The following is a 23,270-nucleotide window of genomic DNA, read 5'->3' on the forward strand; positions in this document are numbered from 1 at the left end:
GGGCCGTTTCCCTCATTTTGTGCCTTTTTGGGGGCTGAAAAAAAGGGGGGGTTGGGGGACCTGGGGGGGCGATGATGTCATTTGGGGCACCCCAACATCACCGGGGGGGGTGATAATGCTGTGGAGGAGCAGGTGAGTGGGGAATGGGGGGTCATGGGGGGGGGGGGGGGTGTCGTTCCCCCCCAAAAAAAGGGGGTCACAGCCCAAAAATGCCTGAAAATTCACGGGGGTTTCAAAAATTTTTAAAAAACTGTAAATATATGTGTGAGGCCTTGAAACAGAGAAAAATCTCTCATTGTTATATATATTGAAAAATAATATTCATTTATATGTACAAAAGGATTTCAAAATAAGAACCTATATCTGCCATATTATATAAAGGATTTTAGAGTATAAAAAAATTTGAAAGACATATATAGGGTTTTAAAATACAAAAATAACTCGCGTACATATAAATTAAAAAATAAAGGGCTTTAAAATGCAAAAAGGATGATATATTTTATATATGAAGGAATTTAAAGTAGAAAAAAGTCTGAATAGATATAGCTATCTACACTTACATGTTACATAGAGAGTCTAAATAGATACTATATGTAATCTAAGAGATAATATATAAGTGTAAATAGATACCTAAGTCTAAAATCTAAGTCTATAAAGATATAGGTGTAAATATACGTAAGTGTAAATAGAGAAGTCTATAAAGACATTTAAGTGTCAAAATATGTAAGTCAACAGATATATAGTCTGAACAGGTATTACATATAATAAGTGGGAAATAGGGAGGATAAGTGGGAAATAGGGAGGATAAGTGGGAAATAGGGGGGTATAAGTGAAACATAAATATATGCTCTAAATATATATATATATGTATGTGTAAATACATTAAGTGTAAATGTCTATGATAGATAAGGTTTTTAAAATGCAAAGAAACCCTGTTTATAGAAAGGATTTAAAAACTCTTCACCCCCCCCGAAATACCTCTCTATTGAAGATATAAAAGCGCTTTCAAAAGCTGCGTCTTCCCTGTTCTCCTTTTCCGCCGTTTCCCATCCTGATTTGGGGCCAGTTCCCCCAACAGGGACTTTCCCCTGCAGGGCCGCGCACACAGAGCGGGACCTGCCGCGATGGCATAAAAATACCACAAAACCCCTGATTCAGGGCCTGCAAGGGGTGAAAAAAGAACCCCGCAATTTTGGGGGAAAAATACCCAACTTGGAGCTCCCGGGAAAGCCAAATCCACCTGGATTTGTACAGCTGGAAAGCAGAAAAAACGCCCATTTTCATGCACAAAACCAAAAGCAAAAATCGCCAATTTTTGTTGTGAAAAAGCGTTGAAAAACCTCCAAATTGAATATTTTGGAAAAGGAAAAAGCCCCAATTTTTATATTATAGAAAAGCAAAAAACCCCCCCAATTTGGGGAAAATTTGGGGTGAAACACCAGCCATTTGAGGGGCATCGCTCGTGGTTATCCAGTGCGGGTTATCCAGTGAGGGTCAGTTATCGGGAACGGATTATCTGTTGCGGATTATCCCAGGTGAGTTATCTGCTGTGGATGGTCCCGGGCGGACCCCCTGGCGTAGGTCACCCCCACGCATGTCCCCCCACCCATGTCTCTACCCACACACGCCCCTCCCAGTGTCCGCCCCGCCTTTCCCATGCGAGGTTTTTCCCCCGTGCGTGCAAGGTTTTCCCCGTGACGCGCCCCCCGTATCCCCTGCCCTCCTGCCTCGTGCCCGCACTGCCCTCCTCTCTCGTCTCCCTCCTCCCACCCCCCCGTGTTCCGCACTGCCTCCCCGTAACCCCTCTGCCCCGGACCCCTGGGGTGCTGCCTGCCCCGCCAACCTGCCCGTTGCCCCCCGCCCAAACTCTGACACCCCCCTCCCGCTCCCCCGCACCCCGCTCCCACCCCACTCTCCCTCCTCCTGCGTTTTGGGTTTGTGCTGAAAACAGCATTGATGACGCAGGGGTGTGTTAGTTCCTGCTGAGCAGCGCTTGCACGGCGCCCGGGGCTGTTCTGCTCCTCGCCCTGCCCTGCCAGCGAGCAGGCTGGGGGTGCGTGAGGGTTTGGGAGGGCGCACTGCTGGGAGAGCTGACCCCGACGGACCCAAGGGATATTCCAGACTGTATGATCTCATGAAATAAAACTAGGGGGGAGGTTGGCAGGGGGGCCGCTGCTGGGCTGCGACTGGCTGGGCATCGGTCGGTTGGTGGCGAGCAATTGTTTTCATTTGTACCGCTTGTCTTTCCTGGGTTTTTCTCTCGGTTCTGTTCCCCCCCCCCCCCCCCCCCCGCTTTCCTTTTCCAAACAAGTGGAGTTTTTTCACTTTTGCCCTTCCAATTCTCTACCCCATCCCACTGAGGGGGGAGCGAGTGAGCGGTTGCGTGGTGCTTAGTTGCCGGCTGGGATTAAACCATGACACAAGGTGAGTTGCAAGCCCTGCCTGGCTAAATACTTCAGGCTCTCCGTGTTATTCCTACCGTCTTGATAGGCCATCCTTGTTCTTTCCCGCTGCTTTCAAGTGCTTTGTGCTCCATAAGCAGTCTGGGAAGTATGGTTGTTGCAGAAACTGCTACACGCTGTGACTCCTTCTCAGGTTGTTAGCTTTGCCCTTTGTATGGGCTACCGAGGTCGTCGGCTCTGCACGGGACACAGGCAGCCCGCAGAGCTTGACGCCAAGCCATTCCTTTCCCCTCGGCGCAGCAGCGGTTCTGCCGCTGCTACAGGCAGCCACTCGCTCGAGGGCGAGGGGCTGGGATGACGACAGGCTGCTGCACGCTTCAGTCGAACTGAGACGCCGTTCTCTGGGGAGCCGGTGCAAGGAGAGCTCAGGTACGTTCTGTACTGCCGATGGCCCTTCACAAGGGAAGCGTGCTTTGGTTTTAGCAGAAAAAGGTGTCAGTCACAGGCAGCCACCTATCGCTGTGCACAGCTCAGCTATTTGGCAGGTGTCCGTCTTGTTCAAGTAGAGGCGTATTCCTCACCTTGCAGTCTCGATGGCAAAACCATCGGGGTTCAAGTTACAAAAGCCTTTTGACATCGGAGCGAGATGGCAGCTGGGTTTCTACCAGCACCGTACTTAGCTGTGTGGCTAGCTGAAAATGGCTCGCAGGCCAGGAGATATGCAGAGGGGTCTAAAATAAAGAAACCAAGTGTTGAAGTGATTGTTTCAAGGAGGCAAATTAGGCAGTTAAAGGAACCGAGCTGCTCCCCTGTCACGTTGGCAGAACAGCCCCTCCAGCCCACTAAGTGCTGCGTGTTGCAGGCAGCAAAGTGCAACTGTGACGCTTGCTGGCAGGAGCGGCAAGGAGTGCAGAGCTACGCGCCCTGTACAGAGCAAGGATGGAACCTGCCGGGCTCTACGGTCATCTGCTGAGGACGCCTAATACACGGGCAGGCCTCTTGGCTTTCCCTGCTTCATTTCTAATTCCTTTGCACGCTGGAGGGCAGGGTGGTAGGTGACGTCGTGCAGTGTCTCTCCTCCAAGTGACAAGCCCTGTGTGGCAAGCCTTGTGCGTGTGCAGGATGAGGAGAGCGGAGTGCTGATAGCACAGAGGTTGAGGAAAGGTGCAAACACCACAACAAAGCCCCAGGACCACCAGCGTATCGCTAGTTTGCAGGTCAGCCACTGGCACCGGGTCTGCTCAGAAGCGCGGTTCGTGATGGACATAGCTGCCCCTCCCCTGCTTTCAGGGTGCCACCCGTGTGGCCTTATTTTTTTAAAATCTCTCTCCAGCATCTGTTGAGTCGCTGCTGTCACTCCCACAACCCGATGCCACCTGCAGTCCGAGACAGCGATCCCTGGGGCTTCCTCCGGGTTAGAAAGAAACCTGTTCCACAGGTTCCCCGTGCTGCTTCTCCTCCGCGGGTAATGGGCTGGGGGGCACGGACGGAAACAACCACGGGCCTTGTAAAGCGGCCAAAGGGAAAGGACTGAAATGCTGGGGCCACCGGGTGCTTTTTGTGGTACAGAGGCGATGGAGACTAGTGCCCCGGGCCGCGAGTGGGAAAAGGGCAGAGAAATCTAAGCCCAGTACCCCCAGTAAGCAGTTACCGTCTTTCGGTGGTCCAAACTGGGCGGAGAGATCGGGAAGGGGTCGGTGAGGCGACGGTGGCACCCGGCGGCCGGAATTGGGTACTGCAGCTCTTGAGCCGCGCACGCGCAGTGCCGCGCGTTGCCGCGCTCGCTGCTGCCACGGAGCGACCAAACTCGGGTACTGCAGCTCTCGGGAGCCGCGCATGCGCGGGGGCGCGCTTTTCTTTGCTCGCTGCTGCCACCGAGCGACCGAGGTACGGCACTGCGCCTCGGGAGCCGCGCATGCGCAGAGGCGCGCTTTTCTCTGCTCGCTGCTGCCGCCGAGCGACCAAACTCGGGTACTGCGGCTCTCGGGAGCCGCGCATGCGCGGCGGCGCGCTTTTCTTTGCTCGCTGCTGCCACCGAGCGACCAAAATCGGGTACTGCGGCTCTCGGGCCGCGCATGCGCGGCGGCACGATTTTCTTTGCTCGCTGCTGCCACCGAGCGACCAAAATCGGGTACTGCGGGTCTCGGGCCGCGCATGCGCGGCGGCGCGCTTTTCTTTGCTCGCTGCTGCCACCAGGCGACTAGAATTCGGTACTGCAGCCCTTGAGCCGCGCATGCGCGCTGGCGCCCCGCTTCTCCGCGCTGCCGTCCGCCGGTAACGGCAATGCCGTACCGTGGTGCCTGCGGGGTGATGCCGCCGCGTTCGTCGCTTCGTCCCGGTAAGGAAATGCCGCTGCCGCCCCACGTGCGCGGTGCCGGCGGGCGCTGGGCGCGCAAAGCGCGGAACTGCAGCGCCCGTGCCGCCCCCGGGCACGCGCTGCCCGGCGGCTGCTCGCTGCTGCTGCCGCCCCGTGGCCGAATCGCGGTACTGCAGCGCCGGCACCGCACAGGTGCGCAGCCGCGCCGCCGCCGCCGCTTACGCTGCTGCCGCCCCGAAGCCGAAGCGTGGTACTGCAGCCCGGCGTTCGCGCGCCGGCTCTGGCCCCTCCGTGTGCCGTCCCCATCCCGGTGCATTCGTCATCCCGGGCGGCAACAGTTAGGGTGCCCCCCCCGCATGCCAGCACCCCCAAGAGTGTCGGCGTGTTCCGGTGCTGCCCCCATCCCTGGGGCAGCTCCCCGTCCCCTGTCCCTGCGGCGGATCGTTGGGCTCTGTGTTCCCCCAATAAAACACGGGGACGGAGGGGACCGCTGGGGACAGGGGGCGGGGACCCCCAGAGAGTGGGCTGTGCTGCCGTCGCTCCTTGGTGCTGGCCCTGCTTGTCCCCTGTCCCCCCAGCGGTGATGAGCTCCGGGCCACTGGCGGGGACCCTCACTGTCACCTTCCCCCCACGCCGGTTGCCACCAGCGACAGGGACAGCAACGTACCCCTCCTCCCCCCCGCCACGCACACGGGTGCGCAGGGGCACAGGCCACCCCCCGTCAGGTGGACACGCTGGGGACACCATCTGCCCCGGGGCTGTTTGGGGTCCCCAGGGTGGGAGCGGAGCTGCAGGATGCTGGGTCCCCCCTGCCCGAGCCCTGCAGACCCAGGTGGAGCACAGGCATCCCCCGGCCCTGTCCCCAGCCCTGTCCCCACGTGGCCGTGGGTCAGTGCTGCCGTTGCGTGGCCAGCGGCTGGGAGGACACAGCTCCCGCCGGCTGGGGCCAGAGGAGCCCGGCAGCCTGGGGACCCCCGGGAAGGGCTGGCTGTGGTGGGGACTCGGCGCCCAGGGCACCCCAGAGACCCTACAACAGGGTGCAGCATGAACTATTTTGTTACCTGTGCAGTATCCATGAGTGAGTCCCCATCGTTCCCAACCTGGTCCCCCAGTGGGTCGGGGTCCCAGCAGCCCGTGGGGGTGGCTGCAGGTGTGGGGGGTGGGATCCCTTCTCCCCGCGGTGCCCCCCACCTCCCCAGGGTCATCCCTCCTAGTCTCAACCCCCCACATGGTGTCCCCAATCTCCCGAGAAACACCTCTGTCCCCAAATGTCCCCCTACCCCACTCCCAGGGTCCCTCCCGGACCCCAGGATTCCCCCCCTGCCCCGTTCTGAGGCCCCCCCCCCATCCCCACGGTCACCCCCAGTCCTGAGACAAGCCCCCCCCCCCAGCACGGCAGGTGCCTGGGGAGACGCTGGGAAGAGCCGGCACCGCCATCTCGGGGTCCTGCTGGCCCTCATCCCCCCTAAAGTCTTGCACCATGCTCTGCTCCTTGAGGGGAGTGCCCACAGTCGGGGGGGTGGGAGCTCCCCTCCTCCCCAGGGAACCCCCCCAACCTGTCCAGGGCACTCTCTGCCACCTCCCCAGGGTCCAATCACCGTAACAGGGTCTGACCCTGGGATCCCGCTGGTTAATATCAGGTGCGAGAGAAGGTTCCTCATTACTCCTTGATTAGTTCTTAGGTGCCAGCTCGAGCTGGGTGCCTCCAGAGAGGGACGCCTATCCTGGATCGCCCTCCTTGCACACCTGCACCCGTCGCAGGAGGGTGCACGCTCACCATGGGAGCCACGTGGGAACCGGAGGCGGCCTCGAGGCTGCTCAGCAGCAGCCAAAACACCCCAGTGGTTTCAGACACCGGCTGTTTTGCTCCCGTACTGCCGAGAATAATAACCACCACTGTCACACGAGGGTCCTGCACAATCCCCACCATCGCACAAGGGTCCCCGTGCACCTGCCCGCCATTGCACGAGGGTCCCCTGCACACCAACCAATTACGTAAGGGTCCTCCTGCACTGCCCCCCCCCATCGCACGGGGGTCTCCACACACCGACCCCTCGTTGCGCAAGGGTCCCTGCACAATCACCACCGTTGCGCGGGGGTCCCTGCACAGCCACCCGCACGGCACAAGGCGCCGTGCGCATGCGTGCTTCCGGGGCGGGGACTACAACTCCCGGCGTGCCCCCGCGGGCGGCCCGGTGGAGCCGCGCGCTGATTGGCTGCGGTGGATATTTCAACGGGGCGCGCGGCGGGGTCTGCACCCACGCGGCGGCGGCGGCGGCGGCGGCGGCGGCGGCGGCGGCGGCGGCGGCGGCGGCGGCGGCGGCGGCGGCGGCGGCGGCGGCGGCGGCGGCGGCGGCGGCGGCGGCGGCGGCGGCGGCACGAGAGCAGCGTGAGTGTGAGGGGCCGCGGGCACGGCGGGCTGAGGGGAGACCTGCAGGCTCCGGGGAGGGGGACTGGCGGAGCGCCGGGCCAGGGAGAGGCTGTGAGCATCGGGGGAGTGGGGCTGGGGGGAGGCTGCGGACCCTCGGGGGGGCCGAGGAGTGGGGCTGTGCATCCCGGAGGGGGCCGGGGGGTGGGGCTTGGGGGGAGCTGTGCATCCCGGAGGGGGCCGGGGGGTGGGGCTTGGGGGGCTCCGTGCCCTAGATGCGCTGGGGAGTGGGGTTGTGTGCCCTAGGGAGGCTGGGGGGGGCTGCGGTCCCCCAAGGAGCTGGGGAGTGGGGCTGTGGGTCCTGGCGGGATTCGAGAGTGGGGCTTGGGGCTCCCAGGGGGCTGTAAAATGGTGTGGTCGGGTGCTGTGACCACCGGGGGTCCTGGGGCTGGGAGGTGCTTGCAAACGCTGGGGAGGGGCTGCGAGCGTGGGGGACACAAGGGTTGCACCAGGGTCCGTGCACGATCACCTCCATCGTACGGGTGTCGCTGTACAGCCAGCCGCGCTGCACGAGGCGCCCCGGGGCGGGGGACTACAACTCCCGGCGTGCCCCGCGCGGGCGTTCCGGTGGAGCCGCGCGCTGATTGGCTGCGGAGTGTATTTCAACGGGGCGCGCGGCGGGGTCTGCACCGAGGCGGCGGCGCAGCGTGAGGGTGAGGGGCCGCGGGCCCGGGGAGCCGAGGAGTGGGGCTGTGGCGGGGGGGGGGGCGGTCCTGCAGGCTCCGGGGAGGGGTGCTGGGGGGGCTCCAGGCGGGGGAGGGGCTGTGAGCATCTGGGGAGTGGGGCTGGGGGGGGGGGGGGCGGGGAGGAGGGGCGTGTGTGCCCTAGGGGGGCCGCGCAGTGGGGCCGGCGGAGGGGAGGGGGGGCGCTGTGTGCAAACAGGCCCTCCCTGCGAGTCCCCACTGTCGCCCCGTGGGGCCGGGGACCCCCCAGCCCTCCCTGCAGGTAGACGGGCAGCCTGTAGGCAATGGAGGCCGCCCGGCCCAGTGAGGTGCTCGAGTCTGGGGGCTTCATGGGCCGAGTCGACGGAGGAGGTGCTGGAGAGAGGGCTTAGAAACGGCCTTCTGCCCCCGAAACTCCTGGAGCATTTGAAGGGGAGGGACAGGTCCACCCCAGGGCCCCAAGGGGAAGACCTCGGAGCAGGGACTTGGGGTTGTTCCAGGAGCAAAAGCTGGTCCCAGCCAGCTCTGCGCTGCTCCCCCGGCACCGGGATCAGACCTTTCAGCCCCGTTTCTGCCAGAAGCATCGCACAAGCGCTTGCCCTCCCCGGGGGCATCTTTGGGACTTGAGAACAGGCGCAGCAGCTGGGTTTTTGGGCTCAGAAATGGGCGCCAAGTGAGCTGGTTTGGGGGCCCAAAGCAGAAGCCGGTTTAGCCGTTTGTGCGGGGGGGCGGGAGGGCATTGGGGGCTGCAGGGGAAAGCAGGGGGTGGGCAGGGTGCGTGGACCCTCCCCGGGGGGGGGGGGGGGCGGTCTGGTCCTGCTGGACCCCGAAGTGTGGGAGGCCGGCATGCACCAGGCCAAACTCAATGTCTGCGGTGGTCTCTGGGGGGAAGAGGTGGTGTCTGCTTTTCAGACCCTGCACGCCCTCTTCGAGTCCAGCTCTTCCTTGTCGACTGCTTAGTATAGTTATTAACTAATTAATCGTACAAACTAATGAATATTTATACAACGTACAACTATGATATTTAATCCTAATAGTCGAGTTTTGACGGCGATTGATTTACGACCTTGTCAAAAGCCCAGGCTGTTGCAAATAGCTGGAGCTTGTAAGGAGAAGGAGCTGAAATCAACGGGAGCTTCAGTGCAGAGCTGGAGCTTCAATTAGCCAGAACCGTAGCAAGCAGGAGCTGAAACGAGACGGGGTGTCCGCTGTCTGGGGCATGCCTTAGCCTTAGCCAGAGGCAAAATTACCTGCAGCTGTAACGAGCGGGAGCTGCGATTCGCTGGAGTGTCTATTTGCCGGAGCATCCGTCGGCCGGACTGCACTCCTAGCACGGCTGCGGAGCAGCCAGGCGCAGGCAGGGCTGTCCCCAGCAAGGCGCTCCGAGCGGCAGGGAGGCGAGTTGTCCATCTGCCAGCGGGGAGCCCGGCCTCTTCCCTCGGGGATTAAATCCACGCCACGTGCGTCTCTCGCTGGCAGGGCATGAGAAGCTGAAAAGTCCTTGACTAGCGTAAGCGCTACTTAGCAACAACTAAAACATCAGCCTGTTATCCACGTTTTTCTCGTACTAAATCTAAACCACAGCGCTATACCAGATACCAGGAAGAAAATTAACTCTATCCCAGCCGAAACCAGGACACCGGTCTTGCGCATGATCCCGCTGTGCTCGCAGGGGTGCTCAGTGGCTCCTCATCAAAACAGCGAGGTGTGTGTGGACGTCCGTAGGGTTGCGCTCGGGGTCTGAGAGCGTTGTGTATTTTTGCTATTGGAAGACGGAAGAGAGCGTGTGCCTGTTAAATCTAGTGACGGTCGAAGGTTGGGAGGGACCCTGAGCAGGTTTGGTGGCACAACTGCAGTTTTCAAAGATCTTGACCGTTTGGAGAAACGGCCTGGAAAAAAGGATTCCTCTTTTGCAGCGAGTTCACAAGGACAGATGGGTTGCTGTACTCTTTAACAAAAACACTCAACTTGGGACATATAGGGTGAGGAAATCGCGGCTATACTTAGGCTTGAGAAAATGTACGTAGGTATCTGTGTCTGTCACCTGCGCGTCTCTAGGAAAGTGAGTTCTAGCGAAAGTAAAGCTGCCAATGAGCCAAAAAAAAGGCACGGTCGTCTAAAACATGCAGAAGCTCTGGTGGCCTGTCTCAACAACCGTACCAAAGATGATGCAAAATACTTTTTCCTCCACTCAGTGTTGTAGTCTTCACAGGAAAGGAAGCTTTGTGCTAAACGTTGGGTTTTTTTTTCCTTTCCTCTCAGCAGAATGTCAACTGCCGTGAAAGTACGAGACAGATGGAAAGGATCCATAGTGGTCTGCAAGTACCGAGGTAGGTGTGTGATACGTGTCTGCATTTTTCCTAAGGTGCTTGTAGTATGGACTTTACAGTAAACATTAAGAATGTGGCAGCTCTCCTTCTATATTTTTTTTTTATGTGAAATATTTTAACACAAATACTAAAAATAAATAAGGTCTGTTCTGGAGCATGGTACGCCTATGCAAAGCTTGCTTCCCTCCGTCTATTTTCTCTTCCTGAAAGCACAGTCTTCTGTTTCTGTGTGCTTACTATTAAAGGGTGCTGTGAAAGTAATGTTGGACTAGAAGAGGAAAGGAACTGTTTGTGAGAGTTCGGATGTTCAGGAGAAACGGACTTTGTTTTCACGACAAAAGCTTTATGCTTTTTCGGTCAGTCGGTGTTTAAAATACCTTACAGTAGCACTCGAAAACCTTACTGAGATACTAGCATCTGTGCTAAAAGCAATCAAGGTCAAAGAAGAGACGTGGACAAAACGGGACAAATCGGCGTCGCTTTGGTGTGTTTTCCAGGCTTTCCCAAGAAGCGTTAGCAGCCTCGTAACTAGCGACAGCGAGTCCTGTTGTGTTTTTGGTGAGTTACTGCTTCTGTAATGTCCTTTTTCCTTAACCTGCAGTGTGTAATTGACTTCAGTTGGAAAGAGATTTTCCAGAATGGAAATCTTTCTCATTCAAAGGAGTTGCCTTTTATGAGCGTCCCATCAGAATGCATGTTCAGAGATGATGTACTTGGCAGAAGTCATCCGCAACGAGACTTTTCACTCTCTCTGGAAAAAAAACAAAGTAGTAAGTCGATTTCCTTCCAGAGACCTAAGCGCAGCACGTCTTCCAACAGTCGATGTATCGCTGATCTTTGGTTCTCAGGTGTAACAGTCGAGATATCATAAAAACGTGTTCCTCCGCATGCTTGGGTACAGCCAAAAGCATTAGCAAATCTGCCAATCCCTTTTGGTAGCCTTATGTATTGCAGCACTGGAGATTTGATATTCCCCACTGCCTGCCTCCCCGCCCCCCCCCCCCCCCAAAAAAAAGTAAAACCATATGGGAGATCTCTTATCTCACTGATTTTTCTATCATAAATGGATTTTAAAAAAGAAAGTTAAAATTGTGTAATTTACAAACTGACTTGCATTGCTTAAACTGCAACTGCCAAATAGCTGTAGCATATAACTTATTAGGTGTACTTAAGCAGTTAGGTAGTTGTTCTAAATCTTTAAAAAGAGAGGCAACCGAACGTTACGGGTTTTTTTCCCCAATCTTTTGACAGAGTGCTCTGAAGTACTTTATTTCTGTCTCGCTTTCAACGGCGCGTTTCCCCGGCAGTTCGGTAGCATCGGTCTCGGCGCAGCTGGCCAGGCGTCCCTCCTAGTCATGTAACACACGCAAAACCCCTAGTCAAATGATGGCTGTGTGTTTTGGAGGTAGATAATTTAACAGTATGAATTCACAGCTATGCAATTTAAATTAATGCAAAAGGAAAATCAAGTATTTTTATGGTATAAGTATTCTTCTTGTATGTGTATAAACGTACACACACCTTTTTAGCATAAAATGAATTGCTGAGATTTGTTCTTTCTTTTTCATTTTACTCTTCCAAGTTTTACACTTCACTTTCAGCTTTATCGACCAAGCAAGCAAGATGCGCAGCAGCAGCAGCGCAAGGGCTGGAGCTGTGGCGGTGGATCCGTGAGCGTAGATGCTGATTACGGCGCGCCCTTGTCCTGCAGCCTCAGGGGGTTATCTCCCTGCAGCGGTGCTGTAAGGAAGGGACGAGACGTTTTCCAACACCAGCAAGAGCGTTTACTTCTCTGCGAAGAACGTGTTCAAAATCGTGTCAGTTAGTCTTAATGCTGATTTTAAGCGTTCGAATCGCGCTAGCTTTTAAAGGACGTGTTGTATTTCGAGCTGACCCGTTTGCCTAGCATCCTCCTTTAGCTCAACTACTACCCTATCCCTTATCCTGACTGAATTCCTCTGCTGCCTTCGGTGCTATTTTTTTAATAGGCTGAAATATCCGTTGAGATTTTTGTTTTTCAGATGTCTCGCTGTAAGCGTCCCGTGATGCTCAAGAGAGACCCCCCAGCCCAGGTTTGCCTGCCGGTCGTTAGGCGTGCTGACGGTAAGGGGCCAGCCGCCAGCCTGCGGGACGGGGGCTGGGGGGGGGCTGCAAGCGTTTGGGGGGGCTGCCCCTCCTTTATCTTTCCAGCAGAGCCCCCCTTTTTGGCGGGGGTGCGTGTGTGCATACGTAAACGGCATTATTAAAGTAACGAGCTGCCGGTTGGGGCCGTTTCCCTCATTTTGTGCCTTTTTGGGGGCTGAAAAAAAGGGGGGGTTGGGGGACCTGGGGGGGGCGATGATGTCATTTGGGGCACCCCAACATCACCGGGGGGGGTGATAATGCTGTGGAGGAGCAGGTGAGTGGGGAATGGGGGGTCATGGGGGGGGGGGGGGTGTCGTTCCCCCCCAAAAAAAGGGGGTCACAGCCCAAAAATGCCTGAAAATTCACGGGGGGTTTCAAAAATTTTTAAAAACTGTAAATATATGTGTGAGGCCTTGAAACAGAGAAAAATCTCTCATTGTTATATATATTGAAAAATAATATTCATTTATATGTACAAAAGGATTTCAAAATAAGAACCTATATCTGCCATATTATATAAAGGATTTTAGAGTATAAAAAAATTTGAAAGACATATATAGGGTTTTAAAATACAAAAATAACTCGCGTACATATAAATTAAAAAATAAAGGGCTTTAAAATGCAAAAAGGATGATATATTTTATATATGAAGGAATTTAAAGTAGAAAAAAGTCTGAATAGATATAGCTATCTACACTTACATGTTACATAGAGAGTCTAAATAGATACTATATGTAATCTAAGAGATAATATATAAGTGTAAATAGATACCTAAGTCTAAAATCTAAGTCTATAAAGATATAGGTGTAAATATACGTAAGTGTAAATAGAGAAGTCTATAAAGACATTTAAGTGTCAAAATATGTAAGTCAACAGATATATAGTCTGAACAGGTATTACATATAATAAGTGGGAAATAGGGAGGATAAGTGGGAAATAGGGAGGATAAGTGGGAAATAGGGGGGTATAAGTGAAACATAAATATATGCTCTAAATATATATATATGTATGTGTAAATACATTAAGTGTAAATGTCTATGATAGATAAGGTTTTTAAAATGCAAAGAAACCCTGTTTATAGAAAGGATTTAAAAACTCTTCACCCCCCCCGAAATACCTCTCTATTGAAGATATAAAAGCGCTTTCAAAAGCTGCGTCTTCCCTGTTCTCCTTTTCCGCCGTTTCCCATCCTGATTTGGGGCCAGTTCCCCCAACAGGGACTTTCCCCTGCAGGGCCGCGCACACAGAGCGGGACCTGCCGCGATGGCATAAAAATACCACAAAACCCCTGATTCAGGGCCTGCAAGGGGTGAAAAAAGAACCCCGCAATTTTGGGGGAAAAATACCCAACTTGGAGCTCCCGGGAAAGCCAAATCCACCTGGATTTGTACAGCTGGAAAGCAGAAAAACGCCCATTTTCATGCACAAAACCAAAAGCAAAAATCGCCAATTTTTGTTGTGAAAAAGCGTTGAAAAACCTCCAAATTGAATATTTTGGAAAAGGAAAAAGCCCCAATTTTTATATTATAGAAAAGCAAAAAACCCCCCCAATTTGGGGAAAATTTGGGGTGAAACACCAGCCATTTGAGGGGCATCGCTCGTGGTTATCCAGTGCGGGTTATCCAGTGAGGGTCAGTTATCGGGAACGGATTATCTGTTGCGGATTATCCCAGGTGAGTTATCTGCTGTGGATGGTCCCGGGCGGACCCCCTGGCGTAGGTCACCCCCACGCATGTCCCCCCACCCATGTCTCTACCCACACACGCCCCTCCCAGTGTCCGCCCCGCCTTTCCCATGCGAGGTTTTTCCCCCGTGCGTGCAAGGTTTTCCCCGTGACGCGCCCCCCGTATCCCCTGCCCTCCTGCCTCGTGCCCGCACTGCCCTCCTCTCTCGTCTCCCTCCTCCCACCCCCCCGTGTTCCGCACTGCCTCCCCGTAACCCCTCTGCCCCGGACCCCTGGGGTGCTGCCTGCCCCGCCAACCTGCCCGTTGCCCCCCGCCCAAACTCTGACACCCCCCTCCCGCTCCCCCGCACCCCGCTCCCACCCCACTCTCCCTCCTCCTGCGTTTTGGGTTTGTGCTGAAAACAGCATTGATGACGCAGGGGTGTGTTAGTTCCTGCTGAGCAGCGCTTGCACGGCGCCCGGGGCTGTTCTGCTCCTCGCCCTGCCCTGCCAGCGAGCAGGCTGGGGGTGCGTGAGGGTTTGGGAGGGCGCACTGCTGGGAGAGCTGACCCCGACGGACCCAAGGGATATTCCAGACTGTATGATCTCATGAAATAAAACTAGGGGGGAGGTTGGCAGGGGGGCCGCTGCTGGGCTGCGACTGGCTGGGCATCGGTCGGTTGGTGGCGAGCAATTGTTTTCATTTGTACCGCTTGTCTTTCCTGGGTTTTTCTCTCGGTTCTGTTCCCCCCCCCCCCCCCCCCCCGCTTTCCTTTTCCAAACAAGTGGAGTTTTTTCACTTTTGCCCTTCCAATTCTCTACCCCATCCCACTGAGGGGGGAGCGAGTGAGCGGTTGCGTGGTGCTTAGTTGCCGGCTGGGATTAAACCATGACACAAGGTGAGTTGCAAGCCCTGCCTGGCTAAATACTTCAGGCTCTCCGTGTTATTCCTACCGTCTTGATAGGCCATCCTTGTTCTTTCCCGCTGCTTTCAAGTGCTTTGTGCTCCATAAGCAGTCTGGGAAGTATGGTTGTTGCAGAAACTGCTACACGCTGTGACTCCTTCTCAGGTTGTTAGCTTTGCCCTTTGTATGGGCTACCGAGGTCGTCGGCTCTGCACGGGACACAGGCAGCCCGCAGAGCTTGACGCCAAGCCATTCCTTTCCCCTCGGCGCAGCAGCGGTTCTGCCGCTGCTACAGGCAGCCACTCGCTCGAGGGCGAGGGGCTGGGATGACGACAGGCTGCTGCACGCTTCAGTCGAACTGAGACGCCGTTCTCTGGGGAGCCGGTGCAAGGAGAGCTCAGGTACGTTCTGTACTGCCGATGGCCCTTCACAAGGGAAGCGTGCTTTGGTTTTAGCAGAAAAAGGTGTCAGTCACAGGCAGCCACCTATCGCTGTGCACAGCTCAGCTATTTGGCAGGTGTCCGTCTTGTTCAAGTAGAGGCGTATTCCTCACCTTGCAGTCTCGATGGCAAAACCATCGGGGTTCAAGTTACAAAAGCCTTTTGACATCGGAGCGAGATGGCAGCTGGGTTTCTACCAGCACCGTACTTAGCTGTGTGGCTAGCTGAAAATGGCTCGCAGGCCAGGAGATATGCAGAGGGGTCTAAAATAAAGAAACCAAGTGTTGAAGTGATTGTTTCAAGGAGGCAAATTAGGCAGTTAAAGGAACCGAGCTGCTCCCCTGTCACGTTGGCAGAACAGCCCCTCCAGCCCACTAAGTGCTGCGTGTTGCAGGCAGCAAAGTGCAACTGTGACGCTTGCTGGCAGGAGCGGCAAGGAGTGCAGAGCTACGCGCCCTGTACAGAGCAAGGATGGAACCTGCCGGGCTCTACGGTCATCTGCTGAGGACGCCTAATACACGGGCAGGCCTCTTGGCTTTCCCTGCTTCATTTCTAATTCCTTTGCACGCTGGAGGGCAGGGTGGTAGGTGACGTCGTGCAGTGTCTCTCCTCCAAGTGACAAGCCCTGTGTGGCAAGCCTTGTGCGTGTGCAGGATGAGGAGAGCGGAGTGCTGATAGCACAGAGGTTGAGGAAAGGTGCAAACACCACAACAAAGCCCCAGGACCACCAGCGTATCGCTAGTTTGCAGGTCAGCCACTGGCACCGGGTCTGCTCAGAAGCGCGGTTTCGTGATGGACATAGCTGCCCCTCCCCTGCTTTCAGGGTGCCACCCGTGTGGCCTTATTTTTTTAAAATCTCTCTCCAGCATCTGTTGAGTCGCTGCTGTCACTCCCACAACCCGATGCCACCTGCAGTCCGAGACAGCGATCCCTGGGGCTTCCTCCGGGTTAGAAAGAAACCTGTTCCACAGGTTCCCCGTGCTGCTTCTCCTCCGCGGGTAATGGGCTGGGGGGCACGGACGGAAACAACCACGGGCCTTGTAAAGCGGCCAAAGGGAAAGGACTGAAATGCTGGGGCCACCGGGTGCTTTTTGTGGTACAGAGGCGATGGAGACTAGTGCCCGGGCCGCGAGTGGGAAAAGGGCAGAGAAATCTAAGCCCAGTACCCCCAGTAAGCAGTTACCGTCTTTCGGTGGTCCAAACTGGGCGGAGAGATCGGGAAGGGGTCGGTGAGGCGACGGTGGCACCCGGCGGCCGGAATTGGGTACTGCAGCTCTTGAGCCGCGCACGCGCAGTGCCGCGCGTTGCCGCGCTCGCTGCTGCCACGGAGCGACCAAACTCGGGTACTGCAGCTCTCGGGAGCCGCGCATGCGCGGGGGCGCGCTTTTCTTTGCTCGCTGCTGCCACCGAGCGACCGAGGTACGGCACTGCGCCTCGGGAGCCGCGCATGCGCAGAGGCGCGCTTTTCTCTGCTCGCTGCTGCCGCCGAGCGACCAAACTCGGGTACTGCGGCTCTCGGGAGCCGCGCATGCGCGGCGGCGCGCTTTTCTTTGCTCGCTGCTGCCACCGAGCGACCAAAATCGGGTACTGCGGCTCTCGGGCCGCGCATGCGCGGCGGCGCGCTTTTCTTTGCTCGCTGCTGCCACCAGGCGACCAAAATCGGGTACTGCGGGTCTCGGGCCGCGCATGCGCGGCGGCGCGCTTTTCTTTGCTCGCTGCTGCCACCAGGCGACTAGAATTCGGTACTGCAGCCCTTGAGCCGCGCATGCGCGCTGGCGCCCCGCTTCTCCGCGCTGCCGTCCGCCGGTAACGGCAATGCCGTACCGTGGTGCCTGCGGGGTGATGCCGCCGCGTTCGTCGCTTCGTCCCGGTAAGGAAATGCCGCTGCCGCCCCACGTGCGCGGTGCCGGCGGGCGCTGGGCGCGCAAAGCGCGGAACTGCAGCGCCCGTGCCGCCCCCGGGCACGCGCTGCCCGGCGGCTGCTCGCTGCTGCTGCCGCCCCGTGGCCGAATCGCGGTACTGCAGCGCCGGCACCGCACAGGTGCGCAGCCGCGCCGCCGCCGCCGCTTACGCTGCTGCCGCCCCGAAGCCGAAGCGTGGTACTGCAGCCCGGCGTTCGCGCGCCGGCTCTGGCCCCTCCGTGTGCCGTCCCCATCCCGGTGCATTCGTCATCCCGGGCGGCAACAGTTAGGGTGCCCCCCCCGCATGCCAGCACCCCCAAGAGTGTCGGCGTGTTCCGGTGCTGCCCCCATCCCTGGGGCAGCTCCCCGTCCCCTGTCCCTGCGGCGGATCGTTGGGCTCTGTGTTCCCCCAATAAAACACGGGGACGGAGGGGACCGCTGGGGACAGGGGGCGGGGACCCCCAGAGAGTGGGCTGTGCTGCCGTCGCTCCTTGGTGCTGGCCCTGCTTGTCCCCTGTCCCCCCAGCGGTGATGAGCTCCGGGCCACTGGCGGGGACCCTCACTGTCACCTTCCCCCCACGCCGGTTGCCACCAGCGACAGGGACAGCAACGTACCCCTCCTCCCCCCCGCCACGCACACAGGTGCGCAGGGGCACAGGCCACCCCCCGTCAGGTGGACACGCTGGGGACACCATCTGCCCCGGGGCTGTTTGGGGTCCCCAGGGTGGGAGCGGAGCTGCAGGATGCTGGGTCCCCCCTGCCCGAGCCCTGCAGACCCAGGTGGAGCACAGGCATCCCCCGGCCCTGTCCCCAGCCCTGTCCCCACGTGGCCGTGGGTCAGTGCTGCCGTTGCGTGGCCAGCGGCTGGGAGGACACAGCTCCCGCCGGCTGGGGCCAGAGGAGCCCGGCAGCCTGGGGACCCCCGGGAAGGGCTGGCTGTGGTGGGGACTCGGCGCCCAGGGCACCCCAGAGACCCTACAACAGGGTGCAGCATGAACTATTTTGTTACCTGTGCAGTATCCATGAGTGAGTCCCCATCGTTCCCAACCTGGTCCCCCAGTGGGTCGGGGTCCCAGCAGCCCGTGGGGGTGGCTGCAGGTGTGGGGGGTGGGATCCCTTCTCCCCGCGGTGCCCCCCACCTCCCCAGGGTCATCCCTCCTAGTCTCAACCCCCCACATGGTGTCCCCAATCTCCCGAGAAACACCTCTGTCCCCAAATGTCCCCCTACCCCACTCCCAGGGTCCCTCCCGGACCCCAGGATTCCCCCCCTGCCCCGTTCTGAGGCCCCCCCCCCATCCCCACGGTCACCCCCAGTCCTGAGACAAGCCCCCCCCCCCAGCACGGCAGGTGCCTGGGGAGACGCTGGGAAGAGCCGGCACCGCCATCTCGGGGTCCTGCTGGCCCTCATCCCCCCTAAAGTCTTGCACCATGCTCTGCTCCTTGAGGGGAGTGCCCACAGTCGGGGGGGTGGGAGCTCCCCTCCTCCCCAGGGAACCCCCCCAACCTGTCCAGGGCACTCTCTGCCACCTCCCCAGGGTCCAATCACCGTAACAGGGTCTGACCCTGGGATCCCGCTGGTTAATATCAGGTGCGAGAGAAGGTTCCTCATTACTCCTTGATTAGTTCTTAGGTGCCAGCTCGAGCTGGGTGCCTCCAGAGAGGGACGCCTATCCTGGATCGCCCTCCTTGCACACCTGCACCCGTCGCAGGAGGGTGCACGCTCACCATGGGAGCCACGTGGGAACCGGAGGCGGCCTCGAGGCTGCTCAGCAGCAGCCAAAACACCCCAGTGGTTTCAGACACCGGCTGTTTTGCTCCCGTACTGCCGAGAATAATAACCACCACTGTCACACGAGGGTCCTGCACAATCCCCACCATCGCACAAGGGTCCCCGTGCACCTGCCCGCCATTGCACGAGGGTCCCCTGCACACCAACCAATTACGTAAGGGTCCTCCTGCACTGCCCCCCCCCATCGCACGGGGGTCTCCACACACCGACCCCTCGTTGCGCAAGGGTCCCTGCACAATCACCACCGTTGCGCGGGGGTCCCTGCACAGCCACCCGCGCGGCACAAGGCGCCGTGCGCATGCGTGCTTCCGGGGCGGGGACTACAACTCCCGGCGTGCCCCCGCGGGCGGCCCGGTGGAGCCGCGCGCTGATTGGCTGCGGTGGATATTTCAACGGGGCGCGCGGCGGGGTCTGCACCCACGCGGCGGCGGCGGCGGCGGCGGCGGCGGCGGCGGCGGCGGCGGCGGCGGCGGCGGCGGCGGCGGCGGCGGCGGCGGCGGCGGCGGCGGCGGCGGCGGCGGCGGCACGAGAGCAGCGTGAGTGTGAGGGGCCGCGGGCACGGCGGGCTGAGGGGAGACCTGCAGGCTCCGGGGAGGGGGACTGGCGGAGCGCCGGGCCAGGGAGAGGCTGTGAGCATCGGGGGAGTGGGGCTGGGGGGAGGCTGCGGACCCTCGGGGGGGCCGAGGAGTGGGGCTGTGCATCCCGGAGGGGGCCGGGGGGTGGGGCTTGGGGGGAGCTGTGCATCCCGGAGGGGGCCGGGGGGTGGGGCTTGGGGGGCTCCGTGCCCTAGATGCGCTGGGGAGTGGGGTTGTGTGCCCTAGGGAGGCTGGGGGGGGCTGCGGTCCCCCAGGGAGCTGGGGAGTGGGGCTGTGGGTCCTGGCGGGATTCGAGAGTGGGGCTTGGGGCTCCCAGGGGGCTGTAAAATGGTGTGGTCGGGTGCTGTGACCACCGGGGGTCCTGGGGCTGGGAGGTGCTTGCAAACGCTGGGGAGGGGCTGCGAGCGTGGGGGACACAAGGGTTGCACCAGGGTCCGTGCACGATCACCTCCATCGTACGGGTGTCGCTGTACAGCCAGCCGCGCTGCACGAGGCGCCCCGGGGCGGGGGACTACAACTCCCGGCGTGCCCCGCGCGGGCGTTCCGGTGGAGCCGCGCGCTGATTGGCTGCGGAGTGTATTTCAACGGGGCGCGCGGCGGGGTCTGCACCGAGGCGGCGGCGCAGCGTGAGGGTGAGGGGCCGCGGGCCCGGGGAGTCGAGGAGTGGGGCTGTGGCGGGGGGGGGGGGCGGTCCTGCAGGCTCCGGGGAGGGGTGCTGGGGGGCTCCAGGCGGGGGAGGGGCTGTGAGCATCTGGGGAGTGGGGCTGGGGGGGGGGGAGGAGGGGCGTGTGTGCCCTAGGGGGGCCGCGCAGTGGGGCCGGCGGAGGGGAGGGGGGGCGCTGTGTGCAAACAGGCCCTCCCTGCGAGTCCCCACTGTCGCCCCGTGGGGCCGGGGACCCCCCAGCCCTCCCTGCAGGTAGACGGGCAGCCTGTAGGCAATGGAGGCCGCCCGGCCCAGTGAGGTGCTCGAGTCTGGGGGCTTCATGGGCCGAGTCGACGGAGGAGGTGCTGGAGAGAGGGCTTAGAAACGGCCTTCTGCCCCCGAAACTCCTGGAGCATTTGAAGGGGAGGGACAGGTCCACCCCAGGGCCCCAAGGGGAAGACCTCGGAGCAGGGACTTGGGGTTGTTCCAGGAGCAAAAGCTGGTCCCAGCCAGCTCTGCGCTGCTCCCCCGGCACCGGGATCAGACCTTTCAGCCCCGTTTCTGCCAGAAGCATCGCACAAGCGCTTGCCCTCCCCGGGGGCATCTTTGGGACTTGAGAACAGGCGCAGCAGCTGGGTTTTTGGGCTCAGAAATGGGCGCCAAGTGAGCTGGTTTGGGGGCCCAAAGCAGAAGCCGGTTTAGCCGTTTGTGCGGGGGGGCGGGAGGGCATTGGGGGCTGCAGGGGAAAGCAGGGGGTGGGCAGGGTGCGTGGACCCTCCCCGGGGGGGGGGGGGGGCGGTCTGGTCCTGCTGGACCCCGAAGTGTGGGAGGCCGGCATGCACCAGGCCAAACTCAATGTCTGCGGTGGTCTCTGGGGGGAAGAGGTGGTGTCTGCTTTTCAGACCCTGCACGCCCTCTTCGAGTCCAGCTCTTCCTTGTCGACTGCTTAGTATAGTTATTAACTAATTAATCGTACAAACTAATGAATATTTATACAACGTACAACTATGATATTTAATCCTAATAGTCGAGTTTTGACGGCGATTGATTTACGACCTTGTCAAAAGCCCAGGCTGTTGCAAATAGCTGGAGCTTGTAAGGAGAAGGAGCTGAAATCAACGGGAGCTTCAGTGCAGAGCTGGAGCTTCAATTAGCCAGAACCGTAGCAAGCAGGAGCTGAAACGAGACGGGGTGTCCGCTGTCTGGGGCATGCCTTAGCCTTAGCCAGAGGCAAAATTACCTGCAGCTGTAACGAGCGGGAGCTGCGATTCGCTGGAGTGTCTATTTGCCGGAGCATCCGTCGGCCGGACTGCACTCCTAGCACGGCTGCAGAGCAGCCAGGCGCAGGCAGGGCTGTCCCCAGCAAGGCGCTCCGAGCGGCAGGGAGGCGAGTTGTCCATCTGCCAGCGGGGAGCCCGGCCTCTTCCCTCGGGGATTAAATCCACGCCACGTGCGTCTCTCGCTGGCAGGGCATGAGAAGCTGAAAAGTCCTTGACTAGCGTAAGCGCTACTTAGCAACAACTAAAACATCAGCCTGTTATCCACGTTTTTCTCGTACTAAATCTAAACCACAGCGCTATACCAGATACCAGGAAGAAAATTAACTCTATCCCAGCCGAAACCAGGACACCGGTCTTGCGCATGATCCCGCTGTGCTCGCAGGGGTGCTCAGTGGCTCCTCATCAAAACAGCGAGGTGTGTGTGGACGTCCGTAGGGTTGCGCTCGGGGTCTGAGAGCGTTGTGTATTTTTGCTATTGGAAGACGGAAGAGAGCGTGTGCCTGTTAAATCTAGTGACGGTCGAAGGTTGGGAGGGACCCTGAGCAGGTTTGGTGGCACAACTGCAGTTTTCAAAGATCTTGACCGTTTGGAGAAACGGCCTGGAAAAAAGGATTCCTCTTTTGCAGCGAGTTCACAAGGACAGATGGGTTGCTGTACTCTTTAACAAAAACACTCAACTTGGGACATATAGGGTGAGGAAATCGCGGCTATACTTAGGCTTGAGAAAATGTACGTAGGTATCTGTGTCTGTCACCTGCGCGTCTCTAGGAAAGTGAGTTCTAGCGAAAGTAAAGCTGCCAATGAGCCAAAAAAAAGGCACGGTCGTCTAAAACATGCAGAAGCTCTGGTGGCCTGTCTCAACAACCGTACCAAAGATGATGCAAAATACTTTTTCCTCCACTCAGTGTTGTAGTCTTCACAGGAAAGGAAGCTTTGTGCTAAACGTTGGGTTTTTTTTTCCTTTCCTCTCAGCAGAATGTCAACTGCCGTGAAAGTACGAGACAGATGGAAAGGATCCATAGTGGTCTGCAAGTACCGAGGTAGGTGTGTGATACGTGTCTGCATTTTTCCTAAGGTGCTTGTAGTATGGACTTTACAGTAAACATTAAGAATGTGGCAGCTCTCCTTCTATATTTTTTTTTTATGTGAAATATTTTAACACAAATACTAAAAATAAATAAGGTCTGTTCTGGAGCATGGTACGCCTATGCAAAGCTTGCTTCCCTCCGTCTATTTTCTCTTCCTGAAAGCACAGTCTTCTGTTTCTGTGTGCTTACTATTAAAGGGTGCTGTGAAAGTAATGTTGGACTAGAAGAGGAAAGGAACTGTTTGTGAGAGTTCGGATGTTCAGGAGAAACGGACTTTGTTTTCACGACAAAAGCTTTATGCTTTTTCGGTCAGTCGGTGTTTAAAATACCTTACAGTAGCACTCGAAAACCTTACTGAGATACTAGCATCTGTGCTAAAAGCAATCAAGGTCAAAGAAGAGACGTGGACAAAACGGGACAAATGGGCGTCGCTTTGGTGTGTTTTCCAGGCTTTCCCAAGAAGCGTTAGCAGCCTCGTAACTAGCGACAGCGAGTCCTGTTGTGTTTTTGGTGAGTTACTGCTTCTGTAATGTCCTTTTTCCTTAACCTGCAGTGTGTAATTGACTTCAGTTGGAAAGAGATTTTCCAGAATGGAAATCTTTCTCATTCAAAGGAGTTGCCTTTTATGAGCGTCCCATCAGAATGCATGTTCAGAGATGATGTACTTGGCAGAAGTCATCCGCAACGAGACTTTTCACTCTC

At 58.0% G+C, this 23,270-nt stretch overlaps 2 long non-coding RNA genes across 2 annotated transcripts; both read left to right on the forward strand.

Moving 5' to 3' along the window:
• The first annotated feature begins 78 nt into the window (after window positions 1–78).
• On the forward strand, window positions 79–9,734 carry LOC142077289 (uncharacterized). Its single transcript, XR_012671690.1, has 3 exons — window positions 79–136; window positions 1,398–1,535; window positions 9,394–9,734. It is a non-coding gene; the product is annotated as an uncharacterized LOC142077289 (long non-coding RNA).
• Window positions 9,735–12,588: 2,854 nt separating this feature from the next.
• LOC142077288 (uncharacterized) lies at window positions 12,589–22,115 on the forward strand. Its single transcript, XR_012671689.1, has 3 exons — window positions 12,589–13,418; window positions 13,583–13,936; window positions 21,775–22,115. It is a non-coding gene; the product is annotated as an uncharacterized LOC142077288 (long non-coding RNA).
• Window positions 22,116–23,270: the final 1,155 nt, after the last annotated feature.

This window comes from Calonectris borealis, unplaced genomic scaffold (assembly GCF_964195595.1).
Source record: "Calonectris borealis unplaced genomic scaffold, bCalBor7.hap1.2 HAP1_SCAFFOLD_196, whole genome shotgun sequence".
Classification (NCBI taxonomy): Eukaryota; Metazoa; Chordata; class Aves; order Procellariiformes; family Procellariidae; genus Calonectris; species Calonectris borealis.